General features: G+C 44.1%; 1 long non-coding RNA gene across 1 annotated transcript in view; it reads left to right on the forward strand.

The window, feature by feature from the left end:
* Nucleotides 1-24,618, forward strand: part of LOC144682032 (uncharacterized) — an 87,926-nt gene that overhangs the window by 28,875 nt on the left and 34,433 nt on the right. The window contains exon 3 of the long non-coding RNA XR_013576915.1: nucleotides 10,203-10,300. This is a non-coding gene — a long non-coding RNA (uncharacterized LOC144682032). The remainder of the gene's footprint in view (nucleotides 1-10,202; nucleotides 10,301-24,618) is intronic.

Genomic DNA, 24,618 nt, shown 5'->3' on the forward strand with positions numbered 1-24,618 from the left:
TCCAAACCCACCTCTGAGAATGATGCCTCAGAAACCTCAGAGGATGCACCATTACGGCATTCACCATACCCTCCACCAGCACAGAGACATTCATCTCGGTGGGTGCATGTTCTAGAGTAGGTTCGGGTCACAGTCTGTTGGGCACATCACAGACACAGGTTCACAGCTGACAAAGGAAGTGACAGCCATGGTCTCTGACATTCAGAGGAACTGCTGGAGACCAGGCCACAGCTCAGTCCCATGCAGATGATAAGCTTCTGGACTTGGCCATAAGAAACCTGTTGGAGGTGCAGGACAGGCAATGGAATCTCAGGCAGAGATACCAGAGGCCATGTGCAGACCGATCCAAAGGCTGGAGGAGACCGTCTATGTCTGTCTGCTGTTGTGGCTCCGGCATGCAAGTGCTTGGCTGCCTCCATGGAAACGGTGGTGGTTGTCTTGTCGACCCAAGTCTAGCAGAACACAGAGTGGCTGCCGGATGTGCACTTGGACCTGCACTCTGTCATTCTAGCCATGGGTGCAGTGCAGCAGTGGGAAGGAAAGAGGGGAATGGGGCATCTTGACCTCCATCCAGATGCCCCTTCTCTTCAAGGAATCAGGGAGGTGCCATCACGCATCCGCAGGGAGGAGGAATGCCAGCAAGGCACCCCAGGGCTTCATCCCACAGCACTGCAAAGGCATCCTGCTGTTCATCTTCCCTCTGCCAGTGACCCCATCGCCTCTAGCAGGTCAGGCCATGGAGGATGTACCTGCACCTTTGCAGGAGACCCTTAGCAGGCTGGAGCCCTGTAGGCCTTAGGCCACCAGAGGACACCTGCCAAAGTCATCACAGTCAACAGGGCATAGCAGTCCGCAGGCTGCTTCCACCTCAGCTGTGGATGTCGGGGCTGCACCTAGACGTAGTAATGGGAAAAGAAAGATAAAGAAACATTAAAGGCATAAAGTAGGCACAGGTGTATAATCACTATAAACATCAATCACAATTGTAAATCTATGTATAATTGCACTATGTTTGTGCTTGTTGTATTCTCATTGTGCTGCTAGTTGTTGAAATTATTGTCTGCATTTAAGGGCATCGCACTTCATTGCCGAGCACCCACAGATGATGTGGGCCTATGCAATCACCATTTATTGTCTCACATTATTCATTGTGGAAGGTATAAGGATCCTGAACTATGTAGGAGGCACCCTTGGGCATCACTGTTGAAGTTGAGACATTGGTACAAATCTGGCCACACAGAAGGCACTAGTGATTTGATTAGGACCCCTCTGAGAATGTTTCTTGAGCAGCCTCCACAGCTGTTGCCACTCACTGCTTGGGCCAATGCTGTTTCTGGTGCTGGGCCACCCTGCACCAGTTCCTCCTCAGTTGCACAATTGCTAGCAAAACGGCAAGATTGCCTTCAGCTTGAGGTGCCCTGTGAACACATTGCAGTGACCCGAGTAGTCATCACATTGAAACTTTCCCTCGGCCCCTGATCAATTTAGCCAATGGGAAGGCCTGTACCTAGCATAGTCCTGGCATTTTCCTCCAACCCCGAACACACACATACACACACACACACACCCCAACATGGTGAAATGGTGAAGCCCATCCTGTAGGACCACAGATAAATGCTCCTCTTGTTCAGACATCCATATGCATAGACTAGGATCGTGAAAGCCATGTTCACACATCCTCCCTCAGCCACTATTGAGCTTCCCTCCAAAACCCTTGAGACACTTTCAGTAGACTCTGTCCCTGCCATCATATACATAACACCCAATCCCTTATCAGCCATTATTATCTACCCAGATATTTCGAGGTTCCAACCTGGCACTTTGAGGCCATCCCCCACCCGAGCCCCATGGAGCTCCAGTTCTCTCCCTCACTCCGACAGTCCTTGCCTTGGTCAAGAGGAGATTGCCTACAGCTCAAGCTTCACTGCTGCTACAGACCTTGCTGGACTGACACTGCAGGGAGACCCACAAGTTATGGAAGAATGCTGCTGTCTTCCAAACCACTCCCTCTACCAAGCACAATACTCCCAAACTCCCATTTAACTTGGAAGCTGCACTGTCAACATCTGACAGTATGTGAATGAGTTAGCTAGGTGAATTGCAGCAGGTTCAGTGCTACTGCTCGTTGCTGGTCTGAAACACTGGCTTTCGTAGCTCAAGAGCAACATAAGAAATAAGATAGATTTATATCTTCAGACATTAAAACAGATAATATCAGGAAACTCTCAGCAGGTCAGGCAATATCAGTAGAGAGAGAAACAGAGTTAATGCTTCAGATCACCTGAACCTTCTGAGCTGCACCCTCATCTTCTGAGTATTTTCCAGCATTTTCTGCTTTTAATTTCAGATTTCCAACATCTCTTAGAGTCATAGAGGTCTACAGCACAGAAAAAGGCCCTTTGGCCCATTGAGTCTGTGCCGTTCAAACAAGTACTTAACTATTCTAATCCCATTTTCCAGCACTAGGCCCATAGCCTTGTATGCCATGGCATCGCAAGTGCACAACCAGATACTTATTAAATGTTATGAGGGTATCTGCCTCTGCCACCCTTTTAGGCAGTGAGTTCCAGATTCCCATCACCCTCTGGGTGAAAACATTCTTCCTCGCATCCCCTCTAAACCTCTTGCCCCTTACCTTAAATTTATGCTCCCTGGTTATTGATCCCTCCACCAAGGGGAAAAGTTCCTTCCTGTCTACCCTACCTATGCCCCTCATAATTTTATACACCTCAATCATGTCCCCCCTCAATCTCCTCTGCTCCAGGGAAAATAACCCCAATCTATCCAATCTCTCCTCATAACTAAAACTCTCCAGCCCAGGCAACATTCTGGTAAATCTCCTCTGCACTCTCTCTAGTGCACTCACATTCTTCCTGTAATGCAGATTCCAGAACTGCACGCAATACTCTACCTGTGGCCTTACTGGCGTTTTATGCAGCTCCAGCATAACCTCCCTGCTCTTATATTCTACGCCTCGGCTAATAAAGGCAAGTATCCCATATGCCTTCTTAACCACCTTATCCACCTGTCCCGCTACCTTAAGGGACTGGTGGACATGCACACCAAGGTCCCTCTGATCCTCGGTACTCCTCAGGGTCCTACTATTCATTGTGTATCCCCGTGCCTTGTCTGCAGTATTTTGCTTTTGTTTATATTTTCAGAAATTTTTTTGAAATCACCTGGCAAGGAACTGAAATTGTAATTGTAATTGACAAAGAATGATAAAAAAAATCAATTGATAAGCCACAGCAGTGTTCATAATAAGTTGAATGATGTGTCTTTATAACAATGCAAAATGTATTATTCCATTTTTGAGATGCTGTTGTAATTTTTACTGGCCTGTCACTTTTAAGGCCAATTAGTCTTATTGCAAACTATTTGGTATATCTTGAAGTTAATTATTTGTTCATTTATGTTGGTAAAAGAAATTTACAGATATGAAAGTGCATCGAAATTCACAGTGACAATCATAAGAACCAGCATGAAATAACCGTTGTTCTGTTTTTTCTGAAATCTGGTGGTCTCCAACCTTCTCTTCTATAATATACAAGTTAATCCCCCATGATTTTGCGCATGGGGAGTTGTGAATAAAGAAACAGGTCAAGCAGGGTAAGAGGGCAGAGATAACAGAACAGTGGTAGATGAACAGAAAGGATGCAGATAGGAAGGACAAGAAAGGTAGACAATGGACAGGGAGAGGGTGAGGAGGGAGAGGGTTCAGACTGGAGAGGGACGGAAAGGGTAGGGTAGGGATGATTAGGAGGAAGGAAAGGAAGGGGGAGTTAAGGAGAAGGAGAGGGAAGAACAGAGGATAGAGGGAAGGAGGGAAGAGAGAGAGAAGAAAAGTGTGTGGGATGGGCAAAGGAGAGGAAAGCACAGGAGAGAAATGGGAGGAGGTGAGAAAAGGAAAGGAGTGGGAGGTTAGAAGGGTAAAAGAGAGGAGATGAGGAGGAGAGTAAAAAAGAGAGATGGGAAGAAAAGCGTGGAATGCGAGGAGTGAGGAGGGAAGAGGAAGGGCAAAAATATTGGTGGAGTGAAGAGAGGGGGTAGGAAAAGAGGAGAGGGATGAGGCTTAAAGGACTATGAGAATTGTGGTAGACAGACCATTGTCATAGTGATGTCTTGTTTCAGATACCTGGAAAAAATATTGGAGCCTTACAGTCCAGTCAGACTATTAAGAAGTGTTGTTGCTTGCTATGGTCCATAATGTCCATATATAGAAAGACTCACAATTTCCTGAAGCAGGAGAGGATCAAGAGGAACATGATGACCATCCATTCCACATTAGGAGGAGATTGCCCAGCATGGAGAGAGATGGTAGAAGAGAATAACTAGTCTGCATCAGAAAAAAGAGGCAACAAATTATTTTAATAAAAACTAGAAAGGCAAAATAAAATGTTTCCCTCAGGTTATCCTTCCCCTGTGGCATCAATAAGACTTCCATTCACAATAGTTGCTGACCCTCATGCTAATAATAAAAAACTCTTCCTATCACAGTCAGAGAACTTGGTCGATTAGGTAGCATCGATCCAAAAATGAACATTAAAGTCTGTGTGAGTAAATCATTTTTATTTTCTTTAAGAATCTTTTGTTCAAAAGGAAACTATTAAACACTTTAACAATATTTTGCCTACCTCTTATGCTTACCAATTTGCTTACTTGAGTTCCTAATCTTCTCCCATGAATGCTCCAAGCATGACAAGAGGTTAAGAGGCAGGTGGCTGGAACAGTTCCTTGGGATTATTTGAGGATTGGAGTAATACTCATCTCAGTGAAGCTGCTCACCCTGATGGGCCTACTTATGGTAATCTATCTGCTGGTGTTTGGAAGGGGCCATAAGGAATGCAGCTCCTTGGCATGCTGTTGAGAAACTTATTTGCAATTCACTGGCCCTGGGCACAGACTCAGATATGTTACTGTTCACTATGAGAACAGACCTAATTAAATCAAATAAGTCATAAAAGCACTGAAAAAATGATTCAAGGCATTCCACTTAACATCTCTTTTTACATCTTGTTGCTACACCCTCCAGGGTGTTCTAGGTAGCACAAGAAGCTTCCCAAATTCTGTTGCAGATTTGTTCAGTGGATATCGACATCATCCACCATCTCAACCATATGCATCTCCACCGCATGCAAGAAATGAAATTGATGCTTCTGAATCATTCTTTTGGACAGGTCCCATGAGATCTGGATCCCTATACCCCTCAGCTAGTGTCGGCCTTTTCTCCACTCTTCGTGCAGGATTGGCTCACACACTATCTTCCATCCTTAGGTTATCCTCACTGCAACTTAATATTTCAACTAGTTGAACTGTACCTGACTGACTAACTCCATTCCCCCAACCAATGCTCAAGTTGTTCCTGGGTGTCCTTGTACACCAATCACTGAAAGCAAGCATGCGGGTGCAGCAAGCAGTAAAGAAGGCAAATGGTACCAATATCCATCACAAGCCTACCGACTCCCACAGCTACCTCGACTACAGCTCCTCACACCCTGCTTCCTGTAAGGACTCCATCCCATTCTCTCAGTTCCTTCGCCTCCGTTGCATCTGTTCTGATGATGCTACCTTCAAAAACAGTTCCTCTGACATGTCCTCCTTCTTCCTTAACCGAGGTTTTCCACCCACGGTCGTTGACAGGGTCCTCAACCGTGTCCGGCCCATCTCCCGCGCATCCGCCCTCACGCCTTCTCCTCCCTCCCAGAAACATGAAAGGGTCCCCCTTGTCCTCACTTATCACCCCACCAGCCTCCGCATTCAAAGGATCATCCTCCACCATTTCCCCCAACTCCAGCATGATGCCACCACCAAACACATCTTCCCTTCACCCCTCCTGGCGGCATTCCGTAGGGATCGTTCCTTCTGGGACACCCTGGTCCACTTCTCCATCACCCCCTACTCCTTAACCCCCACCTATGGCACCTCCCCATGCCCATGCAGAAGATGCAACACCTGCCCCTTCACTTCCTCTCTCCTCACCGTCCAAGGGCCCAAACACTCCTTTCAAGTGAAGCAGCATTTCACTTGCATTTCCCCTAACTTAGTCTGCAGCACTCGTTGCTCCCAATACGGTCTCCTCTACATTGGAGAGACCAAACGTAAACTGGGCGACCGCTTTGCAGAACACCTGCGGTCTGTCCGCAAGAAAGACCCAAACCTCCCTGTCGCTTGGCATTTTAACACTCCACCCTGCTCTCTTGCCCACATGTCTGTCCTTGGCTTGCTGCATTGTTCCATTGAAGCCCAACGCAAACTGGAGGAACAGCACTTCATCTTCCGACTAGGCACTTTACAGCCTTCTGGACTGAATATTGAATTCAACAATTTTAGATCTTGAACTCCCTCGTCCATCCCCACCCCCTTTCCGTTTCTTCCCCCTCCCTTTTGTTTTTTCCAATAATTTATATAGATTTTTCTTTTCCCACCTATTTCCATTATTTTTAAATCTATACCTGTAATGCCCTGTCAGTCCTTCCACCCCACCCCCACTAGAGCTGCACCTTGAGTGTCCTGCCATCCATTCTTAATTAGCACATTCTCTTAGATAATATCACCACCTTCAACACCTCTTTGTTCCTTTATCTGTGACATCTTTTGATTATCTGCTCCTATCACTGCTTGCTTGTCCCTACAACCACCCCCACCCCAACTTCTCTCCCCCAACCGCACCCCCCCCCCCCCCACTCCCACCCTAAACCAGCTTATATTTCACCCCTCTCCTATTTTTATTTAGTTCTGTTGAAGGGTCATGAGGACTCGCAACGTCAACTCTTTTCTTCTCCGCCGATGCTGCCAGACATGCTGAGTTTTTCCAGGTAATTCTGTTTTTGTTTTAGGCAAATGGTATGTTGGCCTTCAGTGTGTGAGGATTTGAGTACAGGAGCAAGGATGTCTTATTGCAGCTGTACAGGACCTTGGTGAGACCACACCTGGAGTATTGTGTGCAGTTTTGGCCTCCTTACTGAAGAGAGGATATACTTTTCATAGAGGGAGTGCAGTAAAGATTCATCCGACTGATTCCTGGGATGGCAGGATTGTCGAATGAGGAGAGATTGGGCTGACTAGGCCTGTATTCACTGGAGTTTAGAAGAATGAGAGGGGATCTCATTGAAACATAAAATTCTGACAGGGATGGACAGACTGGATGCAGGGATGATGCTTTCTCTGGCTGAGGGGTCGAGGACAAGGGGTCACAGTCTCAGGATATGGAGTAGACCATATAGGACTGAGATGAGGAGAAACTTCTTCACTCAGCGGGTGGTGAATCTATGGAATTCTCTACCACAGAAGGCTGTGGAGGCCAAGTCACGGAATATATTTAAGCAGGAAATAGATAGATTTCTGGACTCTAAAGGCATCAAGGGGTTTGGGGAGAGCGCAGGAGTATGGCGTTGAGATAGAAGATCAGCCATGATCATATTGAATGGCGGAGCAGGCTCGAAGGGCAGAATGACCCACTCCTGCTCCTATTTTCTATGTTTCTACGAATCATCATGAAGTTGGTGAGGGTTGGGTAGGAGTTGAGAAGCTTGATGTTCCTGGTTACTGTTATGATATAGCAGATGGTAACTGCCGGACTGGCCAAATCCCAAAGGGAAACTTGGTCAAGCTATCACAACGATTTTCAATTTGTATTTTTATTCCGAGAAGGTAGGTGTACTGCAGTCAGAAGTAAAGATTCCACTACCACTTTTGGGCATTTTAAATATTAAATTAAAACATTTATAACAAAAAAAAACAAAAACTTAAACACACAAGATTACAGTTACACAGTTAAATTTAGTCTTAGAACATTTCCCAAAAGATTTCTACTTAGCTAGATTCACAGATAAACACCCTTTTCCAGGCAACAGTCCCTGTTGATTCTTAATCTATAAAACATCCAGTAATATCACTGCAAAGGCACCCACTGTTGCTATAGGGGAGGTGTCTCACAGGGCATCTTTCTCCCTCTCACTCAACAATGAAAATCCAAGGCTTGTAACAAAACCTTGTTTACTGGGACAACCAGACACTTCTTTGGGGTGGCTAGAGGCTGCTTCCTTCACAGGTCTGTCTTTGCACAGCGCATGCTTCAAGATCTCCCATGGCCACACCCCTTACAGCTTTCAATCCTTTCTTAAATATGCTTTTTCCTCTTTCATCTTTAAACCCATTGTTCTTAACTTTCTTTGGAAGTTAACTTTCCCAGAATATAAAAATCTTTCATGTTGCCTTTATGGCCACTACTTTTGGGAAGCATAAACTTAATAGCTTTGTTTTATTCATTTATGATCTTTGCCAGTTGTAAAACTTTCTTTTTCTCTCTTTGAAATTCAACAGATATAAATTCAACTCCTCATTTATCTCCTATGCAAATTCCTATTCATGTTCTATTTACGTGTATCCCATCTTAGCTTGTCCTTTTCCACTTCAAAATGCCTGCATTTACACCTAACCCTTTGACGATTTAAACCTTGCAGTCTGACTGTCTTCAGTTTAATTAAATCAGCCACACACATACACACAGCCCCCACAAGCCTGCTTCATAGTACCCCACTATTGGAAGTACCCCACCTTGGTCCAGGACATTGGTCCTGCATTGCTGCGCAGGCTGAACTCCATCACTGATGCCATAGTTGGCCTCCACCAGTGTCAATGTGAGAAGTGTGTGGGACAGCTCGGTCTCACTCCAGCTATCCCTCCTCCTCAAGCAGTCAGCCAGGGGCCCTCAGGCACCCATAGGGAGGAAGATCATCAGATGCACACCCTGGGGCCATCCACCCAGGCGATTCAGTCATTCTCTTCTCCTTCGTCTCCACGCTTCGTAGGGCATGAGGCATACAGCTAGGTCACCAGGCTCCATGTTCTTGATGTACTCCTCCTGCAGGATGAAAGAAAGATGTGTGGGTTAGCATGGGTGTACGAAGAACCTCTCTTGGTTAAGTCTGAAGGCCCTTTAATGCATGCTGGAGTGCTGGCCACCACTTGGATGGCCAGAGTTTAGTACGCTGCATGGCTGCCTGAAACCCCACCCACCTCCACCCCACTCCACCCGACCGATTGGCAGCGGCTTCGCCCACTGGACTGTATACTCTGCTCTCAGCTCAGGCACAGGCATTCTTCTAACCTGCACTGCAAGGCTGCTCTGTTAGCTTGAACCATGGGGAGACTGGTCCAAACCTGAATGAAGACATTGCAAGGAGCTGTGAGCACCTCCACCAGTGACTGCTCCATGGTCAGCTTTCACAAGGAGATTGTACAACGTTCCCAGTCATCCAATTGTTCTGCAGTCCACTAAAACACTCATTAGTTTGCAGTCTGTGCCTGAGGGGTGAAAGGCTCTGGAGCATTTCGTGGCACTTCAAGCACTCAAGTTGCTTGAGTGGGCAGCTAAGCTAGAGGCCCAACTCCAAGTAGTCAATGTGGCAGCGCCTGAACTGACTCAGCTCCAAAGGAATGGTCACTTTATACTAGGTTTTCCTAATGCGTGGCCGCTCCTCTGCTCCCGCACCCCCCCACCCCCCCAACGTGTGTTTGTGCACTTCCATCAGACCATGCTGCCTTGCCCCCCTGAAACTCACCCCAACCGCAGTGCAGCCCTTGCCCCACTAATTCGCCCTTAACTGAATGCCCAGCACCTCGACCTTGAAGTCGAATGAGCAGCCCTCGTGAGTGCTGCGCAACGCTAGTGAGCACTCACCTCCAAATGAGCTGGTGAAGACACGATGAGCCGAATGCCTCCTTCTACACCGTAACAATTCTGTGATTCTGAGTTGCCCTCAAAGTTCAGCTCGCCAGACGTATGCCTTTTAAATGCTGCTGTGAAACATGTTGGTGTGCAATTACACCAATGTGCCCAGATGATCCACTGTGGGGGATGACTCTGCCAAGCAGAGATTATAATTACATGAAGATGTATTAAAATGACATTCCTGGCGTGCAATGGCAGGAAATGAGCCCGCCATTGTACGGGTGGCGCAGACGACATTTCATGACATTGTGATTTTCGGCTTTCCCACCATATTGTCCGTTCACACCCGCCATGATGCCCGATGCCAATGGGAATGGAAAATTCCGGCCATAGACCTGAATTTTTCAGTTAGCAGCAAAGTGATGATTCTCTCTATTGACCTTGAAGAAAGCTGTCCACAAACATCTAGCGAGCTCTGTGGTGTGATCTCAACTTTCGCCTTGTTAATTTCATTTTGTGCCTGCTTTAGGAGATTCTTGGCATCCAGTAACAGTAATATCATCAAATAGACTAATCAGCCAATCAACATTGAAGAATTCACTCAGACAACAAACTGGGAAGTCACAAGTAAGTTTTATCATTCACTTTTTATAATTTTAACAAAGTGAAATAAAGATTGGGACATACACATGGGTTCAAGGTGGAAGCTGAAATATAAACAAATATTGAAAAATATTGAAATATTTTAAAAATCATTTTTAAAATCTATGGAATTATCATAGAGAGATTTTATATTCCATAAATATAAGATCAGTTTTTAGGGCCTCAGAGGTTATTCAACAATAATTATGACTTAATACATCATTGAAAACTGTTACACCTCATTCAAAAAGACAACTTTTTCAAGAGTTTTACCATTCAGACTAATTGTATAAAAAGTGGCAGTTCACATCAATTCAGTGATTTCTTATTGATTTCTGTCTGCGAGGATTTCAACAGTGTACCCAATGGAGGAAATGAACTTTGGATTTCTGCATGTGAGAGTGCCAAAAGCTGCTGTCAGTTTCACATAGCAATGATGACTAAGGCTGACAGTTTCACTTTCATTACAACAGCAAAATCTGGGTCATGGTCTACCTGTACATTTTGGAATTCCATAGAAAGCTGAAACCAGTTGTATTTTTGCCTCTCATTGTCTTTACCAACCGTACCTTGTCAGGTGACCCACCCCCCACTGCCTTCTATTTGTGTCTTCCCAGGAGCTGCAAAACTTCTTCCTGGCATAAATAATGCAGATACTGGTAACCTGAAATAAAAGCAGAAAGTACTGGAAATACTCAGAGCTAACATTTCAGGTTGATGCTGACCCTTCATCAGAGCTGATCATTGACTTGAAACGTTAACTGTTTCTCTCCACAGGTGCTGCCTGATGTGCTGAGTATTACCAGCATTTCTATTTTTATTTCTTCCTTGTGCATACTCCTTGGAGTGGCTGTTCCTCTTCCAATTGCATTTTTTTTGGCACTTGTTGTGGGCTACCTTTTCCTTTGCAAGAAGAAAACACAGTGCTAAAGAAAATAAATTGGCATTTCTGTTTCTTTTTATCCAGGTGTCAGAATCTATTCCATGACTATAATGCTCACCATGTCTCTCTTTCATTTCTGGTTTCTCATGCTCAGAAATAGATCAAAAACCCTCCAATACAATGAGTTTGAAGTATCTAGTGAAAAGGGAGACAAGCTAATGAGTTCCTTATTCCTTGCAATGTACGAGCAAACAACATCAAAGCTAGCTTATTAGCATCCTAGCTGCTCACTATCTCAGCCCCCATTTTATTGATCCTATCTGTGGCAATAAAACCTTAAATTATGCTGAAGCATGACACCCTTTATTTTAGCAGATATAACGTCAACTGATGCATCAGAAAACTTGAGGAAACTTTGAACTGCTGATCCCACGGAGGCCACTCCTTCCAGATTTATTGTCACCCTTTACTGCTGTTGCCTATCTACCGCCCTCCATAAACTTAAAGTCATCTGAGGCCCCGATTTTCACTCCACGGCGGGTGTGCAAAGTAAGGAAATTTTCCAGTTTGCCGCATTTGCCTTGGGAAAAAGTGCTGCAAATAATGGGATCCTCCAAGGGTACGGGTGTGTGCTGGAGTTTGGTCTGCCACCCCAGAAATAGTTCGTAGGCAGCTATGGGGGCTGCTGAGTGCCAAGGTGGGCTGGTTAAAAGGCCCTCCTCAGTTCTCTAGGACGATGTCCAGTTGTGTGATTTGAAATTAGGCCCTGTAACCCTCACAACCCCTCACCCCCCCACCCACTCCCCATGTCCCATTGTTATGACACAGCAGTTGGTAAAGGCTGTTAATTAAATTCCCAGAGGAAAACTTTAAACAACTGTCATAACCTATATTTTTGGTATGTTTGAGATGCAGCTCTGAATTCAGAAATGAAACCACCAAGCTTCCAGAGGTTTTTTTTATATGAATTACATTAAACATTTATTAATTTTACAAGGTACTAAACACATACACATCTACAAATTACTACCACAATAACTATTAAACAAGTCCCCAAATTAATCACTCCTAAAATCTTCACCAAGGCAACAATAACCCATAGACTTTAAACAGACAACAGGCAAAGCCCATTATATCTTATGAATTCAAAATGAGTTCCCTTTCATTTTTTTCCTTCACATTGTTGTAGGCTTACAGGCTTAGATCTTATGTGCCTCTGACTTCCACAGAAAAAATGCTTCTGTATATACCTAGCCTTCCCTTTGAATGCATGTATCACCAGGCCCTTTGAACTCCACCTCTTCTAACAATAAAACCCCTTTCATAGTACCAATTTTTATTAGTAATATAAACATATTGCTTGGTGTCTACTAGCTAGGTGCAAGATTTCACCCCCAGTCTTTGAATGGTTTGTTCAACAAAGTGCAATGCACCCTTTACCTTATTGTTAAAATCTCAAAACTACTATACATCAATGCAGTCAGGCTAGCTGGCTTTAATCCAAATAAGACACACACAAACACACACACAGACACAGACCCTTCTACAAGTCCAATTTAAAATAATTTCCAATAACATTATATACATTAATATCTCTTCATGACACCCATCCATGTAAACTCATGCCAATCCATGACCCCACCCTCCTGCCATGGCCCCTCATACCCTCCATGCCAACCTATGCCCTCAACCATCACCAAGAGCCCCTATGCCATATTAGTGCCAACTCATGTCAACACATGAACCCCCACTCATTCCTTTGGTCCCTTATAACCTCATGTCAACTTAGTGCCAACTCATGTCAACACATGCCTCCCACTCATCCCATGGCCCATTATAGTCCCTATGCCAACTGAGTGGCAACTCATGTCAACCCATGCTCCAATCCACCGTCCTTTGCAGTTGCACCTTCCATGCCAACTCACCCAGTATTCACCTTGGGTGGACCTCAGGAGCTATGCTGAGATGAAATAAAATAAAGTTCTGAGTATCTATTATAGACTTCACTATATCAAAACACATTCACGTCGATAAAAGCCCATTGAATACATTTAAGTCCCCTCAAGTACATAATCCCTTATAAAAACAAATATTTGTTTTCATAACTTCACATCAAAGACAGCTAATCCCTTAATAACCTCTTGGAGCTCTCAATCAAATTGTGAAATTACAGCCCACCACCATCCCCACCCCTCACCCCCACCAACCAGGCTGTGATAATGAAAGGTTGTGGAAACAGTCAAGCAGTAATAATACTATAACGATAACCCTCAGTCTTATGTCAGCAAACAGCTATTGAAATTGCAAGCACCATTTTTTTCTCAAATCAGAGACACAACAGGCTGGTTATTTTCAAAAATGTCAAGGGCAGGGGATTTAAATAACTTGGCAGCTTGTCAGCTCCACAGACTTTATCCGCTTTTATGAGCATTCACGTCTGCTCATAAAAATCATGTCACACGCTGCAGGAAACAGACCTTGCTCCAGCAAAAATGGGATGGCTGTGCTAGGTTTGGGTATCCCCCATTTGTGAATCACAGCCCGCCCCCTTTCCCTACTGGCAAAAATAGGATCTGTCAGAAATAGGGGTGGAACTTCCGTGTCCAGGATCCCGGCACCATTTTGGACAAGCCGCAGAGTCTCCACAACTCTACAAAAATCTGGGCCTGAAACTCTGCTCTTTCTATCCTAACTTACACCGAGTCCCAGTCACCCACCTCCCCTGTGCTCACTTACCTACATTGGCTCCCAGATACTCTTGTTTTTAGTTTATGGGTTATAGTTATCACTGGTAAGGCCAGCATTTATTGCTCATACTTAACTACTCTTGAGACAGTGGTGGTGAGCTGCCTTGTTGAACCTCTGCAGTCCATTTGGTGTAAATGGTGCCACAATGCTGTAGGTAGGGAGTTCCAAGATTTTAATCCATGATGATGAAGGAATGCCAATATATTTCCAAGTCAGAATCATGTGTGACTTGGTGAGAAACTTAGAGTTGGTGGTGTTCCCATGTACCTACTGCCCTTGCCCTTCTAGGAAGTAGAGATTGTGAATTTCAGAGGTGCTGTCCAAGGAGCCTTGGCAAGTTGCTGTGGTGCAACTTGTAGCTGGTACACATTGCAGCTACTGTGCGCTGATGGTGGGTGGAGGTGGATGGGATGCTGATCAAGTAGGCTGCTTTGTCCTGAGTGCTCCTGGGTTTCTTGAGTGTTGTTGGTGCTGCACTCATCAAGGCAAGTGGAGAGTATTCCATCACACTCCTGATTTGTGCCTAGTAGATTGTGGAAAGTCTTTGGGAAATTAGGAGCTAAGTTACTTACTTCAGAATGCCCAGCCCCTGATCTGCTCTTGTAGCACTGTATTTATATGGCTGGTTCAGTTATGTTTCAGTTCAATGGTGACCCCCAGGATGTTGATGGTGGGGGATTCAGCAAAGTAATGCCATTGAATGTCAAAGAGAGATGGTTAGTTTCTCTCTTGTTGGAGATGGCACTTTTGTGGCATGAATGTTACTTGCCACTTATCAGCCTTTGCCTGAATGATGTTCAAGTCTTTCTGCGTATGGACACGGAGAGCTTCAGTCTCTGAGAAGTCACAAATGGTACTGAACATTGTGCAATCATCAGTGAACATCCCTACTTCTGACCTTATGATGGAGGGAAGGTCTTGATGGAGCACCCTGAGGAACTCCTGCAGTGATGTCCAACAACCACAACCATCCTCCTTCAAGCTAGGTATGACAACAGGCACTTAAGAGTTTCCCCTGTTTCTCATTGATTTCAATTTTATATGTCACACTCACTCAAATGCTGCCTTGCTGTAAAGGGCAGTCACTATCATCTCACCTCTGGAATTCAGCTCTTTTGTTCATGTTTGGACCAAGGCTGTAATGAGATCTGGAGTCAAGTGGTCTGGCAAAACCCAAACTGAGTATCAGTGAATAGGTTATTTATGAGAAAGTGCTGCTTGATAACAGTGTTGATGACACCTTCTATCATTGTTGATAATTGAGAGTAGACAGATGGAGTAGTAATTGCCGGAATGGATTTGTTCTGCTTTTTGTAGGCAGGACATACCTGGGCAATTTTCCACTTCGCTGAATAGATGCCACTGTTATAGCTGTGCTTGAACTTGGCTAGAGGAGCACAAGCTCTAGAGACAAGTTTTCAGCACTACAGCCAGGATGTTGTTTGGGCCCATAGTCCTTGCTGTATCTTCAGCCATTTCTTCATACCACATGATGTGATTTGAACTGGATAAAGACTAGCTTCTGTGATGGTGTGGACCACAGAAGGAGGCCAAGGTGGATCATCCACTCAACACTTCTAGTTGAAAATGTTCAAGACCACTCCAGTCTTGTCTTTTGCACTGATGTGCTCCACCATTATTGAGGTTGGGGATGTCCATGGAGCCTCCACCTCCCATTAATTGTTTAATTGCCAATCACCTCTCATGAATGGATGTGGCAGGACTGCAGAGTTTTCATCTAATCAGTTCGTTGTAGGATTGCTTAGCTCTTTTTGTAACATGCTGCTTCCACTGCTTAGCTTGTACGTAGTCCTTTGTTGTAGCCTCATCAGGTGGAACCTTACCTTTAGGTATGTCTGGTGCTGCTCTTGGCATGCACTACTGCAATCCTCATTGAACCAGGTTATTCACTTGGTTTGTTGATAATGTACAGTGAAGGATAGGCTGGGTAATGAGGGTGCAGATTGGGGTGGAATACAATTCCGTTGCTATTGATGCCCAGCTTTGAACTGCTAGGTTTGTCCTGAATCTATCCTATTTAGCACAGTGCCACACAACACGATGAAGGATGTCTTCAGTGTGAAGATGGACGGTGTCTCCACAAGAACTGTATGGTGGTCACTCCTACCAATACTGTCATGGACAGGTGCATCTGCGACAAGAAGATTGGTGAAGATGAGGTCATGTAGCTTTTTCCTTCTTGTTGGTTCTGTCGCAGTCCGAGTATGACAACTATCTCCTTCAGGTGGCCAACTGGGTAGTAACGGTGCTTCTAAGTCACACTTGGTGATGGACATTGAAGTTTCTCACCCAGACTATGCTCTGTGCCTTGCTACTCTCAGTGTTCCTTCCAACATGGAGGAGTACTGATTCAACTGCTAAGGGAAGGTGATAGGTCGTAATCAGTAGGAGGTTTACTTGTCCATTGTTTGGCCTGATGCAATGAGACTTCATGGGGTTCTGAGCCAATGTTGGGGACTGCCAGGGCCACTCCATCCCAACTCTGTGTCAATATGCCACCTCCTCTGGTGGGTCTGGCCTGTTGGTGGGACAGGATATACCCAGAGATGATGTTGGAGGGGTCTGGGGCATTGGCTGTAAGGTACGATTCTGTTTGTATGACAATGCCAGGCTATTGCTTGACTAGTCTGTGGGCTAGTTCTCCCAATTTTGTTATAAGTCCTGACGTATTGGCAGGTAAGACTTTGCAGAATTGACTGGGCTAGGTATATACTCGTGTCCAATGCCTAGGTAAATGCCGAGTGGCCCATCTAGTCTTGTTCTCATTATGATTTTGTGTAGCATTTTGATACAACTGGATAACTTGCTATGTTATGACAGAGGGTAGTCAAGGGTCAACCACATTGGTGTTGGCCTGGAGTTACATACAGGCCTTCTAGGTAAGAATGGCAGATTTCCTTCCCTAAAGGATGTTAGCTAACCAGATGGGTTTTGATGGTAATTACATGATCACTTTTACTGATACCAGCCTTTTTTTTCCAGAATTATTTAATTAACTAAATTAAAATTCCCCAGCTGCCACAGTGGAATTTGAACTTGTGTGCAGGTAATTAGCCCAGGCCCACTGGATTACTAGTTTAGCAACATAACCACAATTCTACAATTCCTTCATCCTTTAAATTCCTTCATGATCTTGCCCCCCCACGCCCCCCTCACTCTGCAATTGCACTAATGCTACAACCGTCAGGATGTCTGTGCTCCCCCACTTTTGGCCCCTTGAGCACCCAATTTCAATTGCTGCACCACCAGTGGTCCTGCCTTCAGCTGTCCAGGCCAGAGGACTAGCCCACAGACTAGTCAAGCAATAGCTGGAGAATAAAAATCGTAGCGAAAGACGCAAAATAAGTAGTTTTGAAGTCATTGTCATTATTAATACAAAGTTTATTAATATAAATCAAACATTATATCAACGTTTAAAACAATTCCTGTTCCCACTGCCATGTCTTCCTTTGCACTCATTATTATGTGTTCGACAAATTTTTGTGCACCAGTAATGTGTTAATTGAGCAATATCCAAAAGGGCCAAAACTACAACAATTAGAATGTATAATTGTACAAAATGAGCATCAAGGGTACAAATGTCAACGATCGGGGACGTGAAGGCAATTTAAGTTTTGAAAGCAATTAAGGAAATGTTAATTACCAAAAAATATATATATAGACTACGGTGCCAAGTATAAAACAATTTGTGTATCCTGAAGGTGGCGGAAGGGGGATGCAGCTACTTAACCTAATGTTTAAACCTATGTTCTTATATTTTTTGCACGCTCTTTTCCCTGCCAATTTTACACTCTGGTCTGAAAGTTACATGTGCTCTGGGATTGGCCAGATAAAGTTTTTGCGAGCATCCTGATTGGTGAAGAAGTTCCACAGGGGTGAGGGTGGTCGAGCAGGGCAAAGAAAATGAACCTCACACTCCACTTTCCAGTGTTTTAAATTCAGTAAGTTCCTGGGCAACTTTAATCAGAAGCATTTTGTTTTTTTATTTAAAACATAACTTACTGGGCTTTTAATAACAGAAAGAATGATAACAATTCAAAGCAACTGTTTCACGTTCCCTCCTACTACCACCATCAATGAGTGGTCAGCAGTAAAAAGCTTGTTCGGTAAGACTTTGCAACAAGAACAAGGATTTACCGTTTTGTTTAAACTCGAAATGTTAACTGTGTTCCTCTCCGCAGATGCTGCCAGACCTGCTGAGTTTTTCCAGGTATTTTTATTTTTGTTTTGCCACTTTGTTTCATGGGTTCTGAGTCCTGTATTAAGGCAGGTAAAACTGTACTCATTGTGTTTAGGGGAGTGGGGATCATCTTTCATTACTATGGTTGTCTTTGCATTTAAAGTAATCTTTTGAGTTTCACATACTGCATTCGTCTGATCACTGAGTGAGTGTTACGTGACTGACTGGCTATATGGCCAAGTTCTGGATATCTGTTCAGGCACTTAGTCCATTCCTGGAACTTTTCTTGGTCAGTTTAATACTGAGATGTTTCTGTTATGCATGTTTGTGAAGGCTTAACTTAGCCCAGCACTGATATGCGGCTAACTATTCCATCTCTTAAACATTTTTCAGCACTGTACTTAGAAAAGGCCATGGATCTGAAGCCATTTTGTTCCTCTCGGCACAGATGCTTCCAGCCCTGCTGAGTATTTGCAGCATTTTCTGTTTTCTAAAAATATTCAGAATTGCAGCATCTGTTTTGCACTCGTTTTTTTTTTTGGGTGTTGGCTCTGGTGTTATTAAGGGAAGTTAGCTCTAAGGGGAACAATACTTTGCAAAAACAGAAACAGAAATACCTGGAAAAACTCAGCAGGTCTGGCAGCATCGGCGGACAAGAGAACAGTTGACGTTTCGAGTCCTCATGACCCTTCAACAGAACTAAGTAAAACTAGGAAAGGGGTGAAATATAAGCTGGTTTAAGGGAGGGGGTGGTGTTGTTAGGACAAGCAGCTAGTAATAGGTGGAGATAACGAAAAGATGTCACAGACAAAAGAACAAAGAGGTGTTGAAGGTGGTGATATCTAAAGGAATGTGCTAATTAAGAGTAGAAAGCAGGCCAGACAGCTCTAGTGGGGGTGGGGTGAAATAATACTAAAAGGGCATAAAAGGTAGAGATAAACAATGGGTGGAAATACAGTTAAAAGTAAAGGAAATAGGTGGGAAAAGAAAAATCTATATAAATTATTAGAAAAAACAAAAAGGAGGGGGAAGAAATGGAAAGGGGGTGGGGATGGAGGAGAGAGTTCAAGATCTAAAATTGTTGAACTCAATATTCAGTCCGGAAGGCTGTAAAGTGCCTAGTCGGAAGATGAGGTGCTGTTCCTCCAGTTTGCGTTGAGCTTCACTGGAACAATGCAGCAAGCCAAGGACAGACATGTGGGCATGAGAGCAGGGTGGAGTGTTGAAATGGCAAGCGACAGGGAGGTCTGGGTAATGCTTGCGGACAGACCGAAGGTGTTCTGCAAAGCGGTCACCCAGTCTGCATTTGGTCTCTCCAATGTAGAGGAAACCGCATTGGGAGCAACGAATGCAGTAGACTAAGTTGAGGGAAGTGCAAGTGAAATGCTGCTTCACTTGAAAGGAGTGTTTGGGCCCTTGGACGGTGAGGAGAGAGGACGTGAAGGGGCAGGTGTTGCATCTTCTGCGTTTGCATGGGAAGGTGCCGTGGGAGGGGTTTGAGGAGTAGGGGGTGATGGAGGAGTGGACCAGGGTGTCATGGAGGGAATAATCCCTACGGAATGTCGCTGGGGGGGTGAAGGGAAGATGTGTTTGGTGGTGGCATCATGCTGGAGTTGGCGGAAATGGCGGAGGATGATCCTTTGAATGCGGAGGCTGGTGGGGTGATAAGTGAGGACAAGGGGGACCCTATCAATACTTTGCACTGATCTTCTTGTACTTTGTTTATTCAGTAAATGATGAAGCCTATTATCTGAGGATTCACCAGGGGCTCTTTCTTGGTGACAGTTCCTGACTGCAGGGTTCGCGCCCTGTATTTAAATGCACCCTCCCAGATGCAGCTCCACACCCCCCAACCCAGTAAGCTGGGGAAGTGGGTCAGCTTCCACTCCCTTTCTTCCTCGCCCACTCCTACCCCTCCTCTACATCCCCTCCCCTCCCCCCAATCCTCCATACTTCATCTCCCTCCAAATCCTTCCATACCTCATTCCCCCTTCTGTCTCATTCCTCTCCCACCACATTCTTTCTCTTCTCCCCTCCATGCCCATTCTCCCCTCCTCTTCCCTCCCCTCCCTAATTCCCTCCCCCTACATTAAATTTCATCTGCCATGTGTCTGTCCATTCCACCAGCCTGCCTATATCCTCTTGAAGTCTATCAGTATCCTCTTCACAGTTCACAATACTTCCAAGTCTTGCATCATCTTCAAATTTGAAATTGTGCCCTGTACACTCAGGTCTAGGTTATAAATATAGACCAAGGAAAGCAGTAGCCCCTCTATTTTCCATCCCCCAGTCAGAAGAAAGTAAAGTTTTCTATAATTCATGTTTTAATGGGCTTGAATTAAATAATTAAACTGTTGAAGAATGAAATTCTAGCTATGCTAAAGACTAATGATTCAAAATACATGGTTCAAAATAAAATGCCAACTGGCATTGATATTTTTCACTTAAAAAGCATTGTTTTACTGATATTTGAGGACTCAAATGATTAATACAAAGGAAAGCAATGTAATAGTAGATTTAGAAATGATATGGCCAACACATTTTCTTAGAGCTCCTGCATCTCAAAATTTGGCACTACACCACTGGCTAGCTCAATTAATAATTTTACATCTGAGATTGATAGACTGTTGCTTCCAAGGGTACTAGGGGATATGAAGCCAAGCTGGGTAAATGAAGATACATATGAACCATAATTTAATTGAATGGGGTAACAGATCTAGGGCTGATTGGCTTATTCCTTTTCTCAAGTTCTTTTGATCAGTTGCAGCATTGAAATCACTGCTGCACCACAGAATTTCTCATTCCTTATCAGTGGAAATTGAAAGAAGAACTGTTTCAACACTTTCTAAACTTGGTCCAAAAAGGTAAAAAGGGAAGACCTGAAAGATTTTGGCTGGTTATTGAAGGTGTTCTGGACTGACAAAAATCCACTATCACCTCCTGCCCTATCAACCTGTCAATGAAAGGAAATTCAGCCCAACTTTCTCCATCATGATTCTAAATGTACAATACTTCAATGCTTTGTCAAAATAAAGTTGAGTGGTGTTCGGTTATACACTTTAGGAATTGAAATTCCTTGGGTTCATTCGATCATCTCATTGCTGTCAAATGCAGTAGGAGTTAGTCGCAATAGTATAACTCATTTTACCATGAAAATTTAAATAAAATTACCTTTGGGAGCTGAAAGTGTAACTGTGTGAACAGGTGTGACTGCTGTTTAAACTAATTGCAAAGCTGTGAACACAGGGAGAGCGGTTTTTGCTAAGAATGTGGGTCAACATTTTGCCTCAAATACTTGGCCATGGGGATATAATTCTCTACCGTGTTTCCTCCTTCTACTTACGCTTCAGTTGTATAGGGCATTGGTGTGACCACATCTGGAGTACTGTGTACAGTACTGGTGTCCTTATTTAAGGAAAGATGTAAATGTGTTAGAAGTAGTTCAGAGAAGGTTTACTAGACTAATACCAGGAATTGGCAGGTTGTCTTACGACTAAAGGTTGCACAGGTTAGGCTTGTATCACTAGAGTTTAGAAGAGTAAGAGGTGACTTGTTTGAAACCTTTAAGATCCTGAGGGGTCTTGACAGAGTGGATGGGGAAAGGTTATTTCCTCTTGTGGGAGAGTCTACAACTAGGGGTCACAGTTTAAAAATAAGGAGGCACTCATTTAAGACAGAGATGAGGATAATTTTTTTCTCTCAGAGGGTCATGAGTCTTTGGAACTCTTTCTCAAAAGGCAGTGGAAGCAGCGTCTTTGAATATTTTTAAGGCAGAGCTAGATAGATACATGATTAATAAGGGGGTGAAAGCTTATGAGAGTAGCTGGGAGGTTACAATCAGATTGGCCATGAGCTTATTGAATGGTGGAGCAGGCTAGAAGGGCCGAGTGGCCTACTCCTGCTTCTAGTTCATATTTTTTTCCATGCTGTTGATGAAATGGCCAGTGGAAGATCCTCTAGTGAAGTAATTACTTTGTAACATGCTCATCAGATGGATTTACCATTGTTCCTGTGAACATATTTGACACTTTTTCTCACTTTTTGTTCTGAAAAATATTATCCATTTAGCTACTTTATTCCTGCATTAATACAGCAAATTATTTCTTCTGCAACGTGAGAGGGAGTTACAGTTTCTTTTGGGTTGTTGAGGAAGAGGTTTTATCTAAACCACATCCCAATATTAAACTGAGTCATAGAGACAAGGAAGATACTAAGTTTGATCTCAGGTCTGCAATCAGCTGATTTCAGCTGGGATGACAGCAAATGTTTTATAATTGACCTCATATAAATGGTGCTGAAAAATGCACTTGTGTGGATATTTGCAGGGACAAGGTTGGCCTTGAGTGTGACACCTCCTATTGCCAAATGGGCAGCTGATATTTACTGCCTAAGCTTAAACGTGAAGAATGTATGCCTGAGTAAAGTATTCAAGGGTGACTAGTAGAATTAATGCTGACATATCAAACCATACACTGCTCCATTGATGAAAGGTAAGGTAAGTTTGTTACTTTGCAATTATTTTTCATTTCATTTATCAGTCAATTTTGTTCCCATCCTTGTTTGATGTTCTCCTTTCTCTTGAAGACGATAAGAGTGAAATTTAATTTTGTTGGGGATGGTAAATAGGCAATAGATTATTGGCTGGTTGCTATAAACCCCACTGGATATTTTTTAAAGGAGCCAGAGTGTATACCAGCCACCTGATCATTGTTCAGCCTTTTTGTGTCCTGCCACAGTTGAATTTTAACCCCATTACTCATTATTGTTCCAAGAAACCATTCTTCATATGTGACCATAGACAATGGTCATCCTTTCCATACTCAACATACACACATCATCGCTTACAGCACAGGTTAGAGGATAGTGATTGGTTGTGTTGATTTAATTTGGAGACAAGGTACAACATTTAGGAAGGTGCTTAGATTTTCAGTTTGTTGTCTGGCTGTAAAACCAGTGTTGTAGTTTGACCACCAATTGCAGAAACCGCTTGACTTTTGTCTCCTTTGATTTCAATGAAAGCAAAAATTTGCAATTTTTCTCCGCAAGGTCAGTTTTACGCCTGAGCGACAAGCTGAAAAAGGTCCCAACAAGTGGAATCTTCCCCCGGAGGCCGGGAGGAAAATCTGACGCTTTCAACTTCCGACGATCTTCCCAGAGGTGGCTCGGCACTTGCAGAGGCTGCTCAGCGGTCAGCCTGCATTATTAACTGCAGGGATATGCTGCTGGGGTGTTCCCGGAGGTGGATGGGCCCCTCACTGAGGGCCAAGCTCACCTGGTTGTGGCTTGCCTGGGGTCGGGGGGCTGCAAGACCTCCTGTTTTAGGCCCCCTATCCCCCAATGGGGGCTGCAGCCATCAATAGGTTATTTCTGCTGCTGCCGGCCATCCTGTGTTAGGGGGTTTGCCCTCCATAGTGGTAACCTCGGCCATGGCCAGAGATTTTTTTAAAACTGTATATGTAACCCCTTCAAGCTGGAGCCCTCAGGTTCCACCCTCCGACAGTAACAGCACCCATCCTTCTGAGGCTGCAGGCTCTCTGACTGGAGCAGCCTCAGCTACCTGCTCACCATCGTTAATTGGTCACCTCCAGGGATATCTCCCAGGCGGCCGTCCTGACAGGCAGAGTGGGGGCTCAGGACTCAGGGCTGGTCACCACTCACACTCAGAGCCCACTGCCCAATCCGTCTGCCTCAGCCACTCACTAACTCAATGCCATTACGGCGCCTTCAGAAGCACTGCCCTTATTCAAAATTCAAAAGGATGTGTTTTACCCGCTCATCCACATTAAACTTTTTCAAATATTTCAAAAATAATTTTATATCATCTCACTGAGAAACCTACTTATTCCACGAGTAAGAGGCCAATTGTAATGACCCTACTGCCACCTCAACAGAGATTGGTTAATTGCCCATGCATTAGTGTGTGTGAGCGCATCAATAACATTTCATACATATCTTTATGGTAGACCTTTTAACAAAAAGCAGAGAAAGCCAAATAATTATGTGATCCAACTGATGCCCCAACACATCGCTAAAAACCTTCCATACTAGTTGGTAGGTTGACTGATAAGGCTTTAACTGATTGTTTTAAATGCATCCAATTGACCAGTCCAGTGGTCAGTGGGTGAGTCCATTACATGACATAGTATTTCACTAAACAGAGCAGGAATATTATAGGTTTATTTCCTGGGCATGGTTAACTTATCTTAATTCCTTTTTCTCTATGTCATTGTTAAAAAAAAATTAGTCCTGATTTTAACTTGATGAGAATGGGGTGTGCATGGGTGTTAAAATAGGGACAGGGTACTTACCTCCCTATTTGCTCCACACTACTACCCTTTGCCAATTTAATTCCCGGGTTTTGGGAGGTGCGAGAAATATTTATCACAGATGGGCTAGTCCCTCAAACATTCAAAAGTCAGCCTCCATTGACATCATTTGCACGATGCTAACCTCAGACTGTGCGAGTCACAC

This window comes from Cetorhinus maximus, chromosome 6 (assembly GCF_964194155.1).
Source record: "Cetorhinus maximus chromosome 6, sCetMax3.hap1.1, whole genome shotgun sequence".
NCBI classification, from domain to species: domain Eukaryota; kingdom Metazoa; phylum Chordata; class Chondrichthyes; order Lamniformes; family Cetorhinidae; genus Cetorhinus; species Cetorhinus maximus.